A 6,361-nucleotide genomic window follows, 5' to 3' on the forward strand; every position below is an offset into this window, starting at 1 on the left:
GAAAGTGTACTCCTCTCTGTCTCCATTCAGTTTTCTCCAAAGATCTATCATACCTAACTTTTCTAATATTCTATTTACCTCTTTAATTTCTTTCTTATTTGTTTTGTGGTTTGATTTATCTTGCTGGGCAGAGCCAAGATGGCAGAGAAGGCACATGAGACTTTCTAAGCTCTTCTCATGCCCTCACAACCATACCCCTCATGACCAACTATGAAATTCAGCCTCAAAAATTAGCATTTGACTGCTAAAATTCACAAAGATTAGAAGCACAACAACTTACCAGCTGAAGATAATCTGGAAGATTGCCAGAGCAGATTTGTCCTGAGGAGCGGGAACAGACCAGCACAGGCAGACTAGCATCTGGAGCAGACCAAGGGTGAGGGTGACCTCTGTGGCTAGAAAAGTTATAGAGACAACTCTGCCATAGGCTGACTGCTCTGCCTTGATTACAAAGCAGTAAACCGGCAGAGAGATTAAAGCCAAAGACAGAGAGTACACTAAAAAATGCCAGAACCTAACAAGATCTGGCTCTAACCACCCAAAACTGGAAGTGACTCCGCACAGACCACAGCACAATTGTGCAGCTGCATCCTGCAGGCAGTTACAAATCTGCATGGCAGCGGGACACAGACTGGAGCAACCTCTAATCTACACAATGGGGGACTCATCCTAGGGCAATAGAACTTTTGCAGTGCGACCTGGTCAGGGACACTTCCGGTCCCTGCAGGGCTATTCGCTGGTCAGCCACTAATACCACAGCCCCACAGCCCCACAACGGGCTTTGGCCTGGGATAGTGACACTTTCACTGCTCAGATTCTAGCCTCAGGGCAGTCATTAACCTGTACAGCAGGGTGCTTTTCAGGGCACTTCTGCAACTCAGCTGTGCAGGCCTCAGTTACTTCTGGGGGGGAACACTTTCCCAGAGCACTCCCGTATCTCACTGTTCTTTGTAGCCGGTTGGCAGGACAGCTACCCATCCATACACCTATCACTGCTCTGCAGAGGAAGCTAGTAACCTGCTGGCCCTGAAGGCAGACCCTACAAGCTTAAAAAAAAAAAATGAGTAAAAAAATAAAAAGGATGATGGATAAAGAGAGCAGGTTTTCAACCCCAAGGAGACTAATAGCAGACAGTCTCCAGACAATTGTTGGTCCCCAACACAAAAGCTCTTCTAGAAGAGACTATTAAAAACCTTAAAAAGAACTAGAAGAAAAATGGGGAAAGGAAAGAGAAGCTATGCAAGAAAACAACTTCCTGAAATGTGAATTGGAAAAGGTAAAAAAACTCCCAAGAAGTGCAGGGAAACAGAATTTGTGCATTGGAAAAGGTAAAGAATTCCCAAGAAAGTAGGATTTGTGAATTGGAAAAAGAAAATAACTCACTAAAAAAAAATTAGTGAAATGGAAAAAAATCCCATAGAACAAAATAACTCATTTAAAAATTCAATTGGACATATACAAAAAGAAGTAAAAAAAAGCTAATGAAGAAAATAACTCACTAAAAATCAGAACTGAACGAATAGAAATGACTGATTCATTGAGACATCAAGAATCAGTCAAACAATACCAAAAAAAAAAAAAAAAGAAAAAGAAAAAGAAAAATTAGAAAAAATGTTAAATATTTACTTGGAAAAACAGCAGGTCTGGACAATAGATCTAGGAGAAATAACCTGAGGATCATTGGACTTCGCGAAAATTATGATGAAAAAAAAAGAGTCTAGATACTATTTTACAGGAAATCATCAAAGAGAATTACCCAGATGTAATAAAACCAGAAGGTAAAATAGGTGCTGAAAGAATTCATCAAACACCTTCTGAAAAAGACCCTAAAATAAAAATTCCAAGGGATATTGTGGCCAAATTTCAGAACTATCACACTAAGGAAAAAATATTACAAGCAGCCAGGAAAAAACATTTCATGTTGAAGGGGATGTGGGAAAACAGGGACACTGATACATTGTTGGTGGAATTGTGAACACATCCAGCCATTCTGGAGAGCAATTTGGAACTATGTTCAAAAAGTTATCAAACTGTGCATACCCTTTGATCCAGCAGTGTTTCTACTGGGCTTATACCCCAAAGAGATACTAAAGAAGGAAAAGGGACCTGTATGTGCCAAAATGTTTGTGGCAGCCCTGTTTGTAGTGGCTAGAAACTGGAAAATGAATGGATGTCCATCAATTGGAGAATGGTTGAGTAAATTGTGGTATATGAACGTTATGGAATATTATTGTTCTGTAAGGAATGACCAGCAGGATGAATACAGAGAGGGCTGGTGAGACTTACATGAACTGATGCTAAGTGAAATGAGCAGAACCAGGAGATCATTATATACCTCAACAACGATACTGTTTGAGCATGTATTCTGATGGAAGTGGATCCCTTTGATAAAGAGAGCTAATTTAGTTTCAATTGATCAAGGATGGACAGAAGCAGCTACACCCAAAGAAAGAACACTGGGAAATGAATATAAACTACTTGCATTTTTGTTTTTCTTCCTGGGTTATTTATACCTTCTGAATCCAATTCTCCCTGTGCAACAAGAAAACTGTTCAGTTCTGCACATATATTATATCTAGGATATACTGTAACCTATTCAACATGTGAAGGACTGCTTGCCATCTGGGGGAGGGGGTGGAGGGAGGGAGGGGAAAAATCGGAACAGAAGTGAGTGCAAGGGATAATGCTGTAAAAATTACCCTGGCATGGGTTCTATCAATAAAAACATATTAAAAAAAAAAAAAAAAAAACATTTCAAATACTGAGATGCCACAATAAGGGTCACGCAAGATCTGGCTGCCTCAACATTAAAGAATCTAAGGGCCTGGAATCTGATATTCCAAAAGGCAAAAGAACTTGGAATGCAGCCAAGAATAAACTACCCAGCTAAGCTGAGCATTTTCTTCCATGGAAGAAGATGGACATTTAATGAAACAGAGGAATTCCATTTGTTTCTAAGGAAAAAACCAGATCTAAACAAAAAATTTGATCTCCAACCATAGGATTCAAGAGAAGCAGAAAAAGGTAAAAGGATCTCTTGAGAACTGTATTTCTGTTGTGGATATACACAAAGACTACATGTCTAATTTGATTTGATATAACATAAAAAAGTGAAGTAGAAATGGAAAGGCAATAGTGTCAGAAAAAGGGAAAAGGGGAGCTAAAAAGAGGAAAACTACAATGAGGCAAGGAAACCTATCATATCTGAGGGAACTTAGAGAGGGGAAGGAACATTGTGTGAATCTTACTCTCATCAGAGTTAGCTCAAAGAGAAAATAATGGACATATTTGTTTTACAGAGAATCTTCTCTCACCTCATTAAAAAGTAGGAGAGGAAAAGGGAAAAAGGAAAAAGAGCAATAAGGGAAGGGTACAAGAAAGGGGAAGGGATTCACAGGGAGGAGGAAGGGATCCTAAAGAGGGAGAGCTGCGTGTCACAAGTGGGGCCCATAAGTTTAATACTAGAGAAGGGGGAAAAAGGGGGCAAAAAAAAAGAAAAGCATAATCTGGGGATATTGTGATAGTAGGAAATATAGAATTAATAATTTTAACCGTAAATGTGAATGGGATGAACTCTCCCATAAAGCAGAAGTGGATAGCAGACTGGATCAAAAGTCAGAACCCTACAATATGTTGTTTACAGGAAACACATTTAAAGCAGGGAGATATATACAGAGTAAAGGTAAAAGGCTGGAGCAGAATCTATTATGCTTCAGGTGAAGTAAAAAAAGCAGGGGTGGCCATTTTTATCTCAGATAAAGCAAAAGCAAAAATTGATCTAATTAAAAGAGATAAGGAAAGAAACTATATCTTGCTAAAGAGTACTATAGACAATGAAGCAATATCAATATTAAACATATATGCACCAAGTAGTATAGCATCTAACTTCCTAAAGGAGAAGTTAAGAGATTTGCAAGAAGAAATAGACAGCAAAACTATAATAGTGGGAGATCTCAATCTTGCACTCTCAGATTTAGATAAATCAAACCACAAAACAAATAAGAAAGAAATTAAAGAGGTAAATAGAACATCAGAAAAATTAGATGTGATAGATCTTTGGAGAAAACTGAATGGTGACAGAAAGGAGTATACTTTCTTCTCAGTAGTTCATGGAACCTATACAAAAATTGACCATATATTAGGACATAAAGACCTCAAAATTAAATGCAGGAAGGCAGAAATAGTAAATGCTTTCTTTTCAGATCACAATGCAATAAAAACTACATTCGGTGAAAAGTTAGGGGTAAATAGGCCAGAAAGTAATTGGAAACTAAATAATCTCATCTTAAAGAATGATTGGGTGAAACAGCAGATTATAGACACAATTAATAATTTCACTCAAAATAATGACAACAATTTGTGGGATGCAGCTAAAGTGATAATAAGGGGAAATTTTATATCTTTAGATCTGGGTTTACATGAATAAAATAGAGAAAGAGAAGATCAATGAATTGGGCTTGCAACTTAAAAAGCTAGAAAAAGACCAAATTAAAAACCCTCAATCAAATAGTAAACTTGAAATTCTAAAATTAAAATGAGAAATTAATAATATTGAAAGTAAAAAAAAAAAACAACTATTGAACTAATAAATAAAACTAAGAGTTGGTTTTATGAAAAAACCAATAAGAACCTTTGGTAAATCTGATTAGAAAAAGGAAAGAGGAAAATCAAATTGTTATTCTTAAAAATGAAAGGGGGTAACTTTCCACCAATAAAGAGGAAATTAAAGCAATAATAAGGACTTACTTTGCCCAACTTTCTGCCAATAAATTTGATAACCTAAATGAAATGGATGACTACCTCCAAAAATGTAGGCTTCCCAGAGTAACAGAGAAGCAAGTAAATTGCTTCAATAGTCCCATCTCAGAAAAAGAAATAGAACAAGCTATTAACTCTCTAAGAAAAAATCCCCAGGACCAGATGTATTTGCATGTGAATTCTACCAAACATATAAACTATTTGAAAAAATAGGAATGAAAGAGTCCTACCAAATTCCTTTTATGACACAGACATGGTACTGATACCTAAACCAAGTAGGTTGAAAACAGAGAAAGAAAATTATAGACCAATCTCCCTAATGAATATTAATGCTAAAATCTTAAATAAGATATTAGCAAAAAGATTACAGAAAATCATCCCCAGGATATTACACCATGACCAAGTAGGATTTATACCAGGAATGCAGGGCTGGTTCAATATTAGGAAAACTATCAGTATAATTGGCCATGTTAATAATCAAATTAACAAAAACCATATGATCATCTCAATAGATGCAGAGAAAGCATTTGATAAAATCCAACATCCATTTCTATTAAAAACACTTGAGAGTATAGGAATAAATGGTCTTTTCCTTAAAATAATCAGTAGCATCTATTTAAAACCATCAGTAAGCATCATATGTAATGGTGATAAACTGGAACCATTCCCAGTAAAATCAGGAGTGAAACAAGGTTGCCCACTATCACCATTAATATTCAATGTTGTATTAGAAATGCTAGCTTTGGCAATAAGAGTTGAGAAAGAGATTAAAGGAATAAGAATAGGCAATGAGGAAACCAAATTATCATTCTTTGCTAATGATATGATGGTATACTTAGAAAACCCCAGAGATTCTACTAAAAAGCTATTAGAAATAATGCACACCTTTAGCAAAGTTGCAGGATACAAAATAAACCCACATAAGTTTTCAGCATTTTTATATATCACTAAAAAAATCCAACAGTTAGAGTTACAAAGAGAAATTCCATTTAAAGTAATTACTGACAGTATAAAATATTTAGGAATCTATCTGCCAAGGGAAAATCAAAAACTATATGAGCAAAACTACAAAAATCTTTCCACACAAATAAAGTCAGATCTAAGCAATTGGAAAAATATTAAATGCTCTTGGATAGGGCGAGTAAATATAATAAAGATGACAATACTCACCTCAACTAATCTATTTATTTAGTGTTATACCAATCAGACTCCCCAAAAACTATTTTAATGACCTAGAAAAAATAACAACAAAGTTCATATGGAAAAACAAAAGGTCAAGAATTCCAAGGGAATTAATGAAAAAAAAATCAAATAAAGGTGGCCTAGTTGTACCCAGATCTAAAATTATATTATAAAGCAGCAGTTACCAAAACCATTTGGTATTGTCTAAGAAATAGACTAGATGATTAGTGAAATAGATTAGGTTCAAAGGACAAAACAGTCAATAACTTTAATAATCTAGTGTTTGACAAACCCAAAGACCAGCTTTTGGAATAAGAACTCACTGTTTGACAAAAATTGCTGGGAAAATTGGAAATTAGTATGGCAGAAACTGGCCATACTTAATACCGTATACCAAGATAAGGTCAAAATGGGTTCATGA

Source organism: Antechinus flavipes, chromosome 1 (genome assembly GCF_016432865.1).
Source record: "Antechinus flavipes isolate AdamAnt ecotype Samford, QLD, Australia chromosome 1, AdamAnt_v2, whole genome shotgun sequence".
Lineage (NCBI taxonomy): Eukaryota > Metazoa > Chordata > Mammalia > Dasyuromorphia > Dasyuridae > Antechinus > Antechinus flavipes.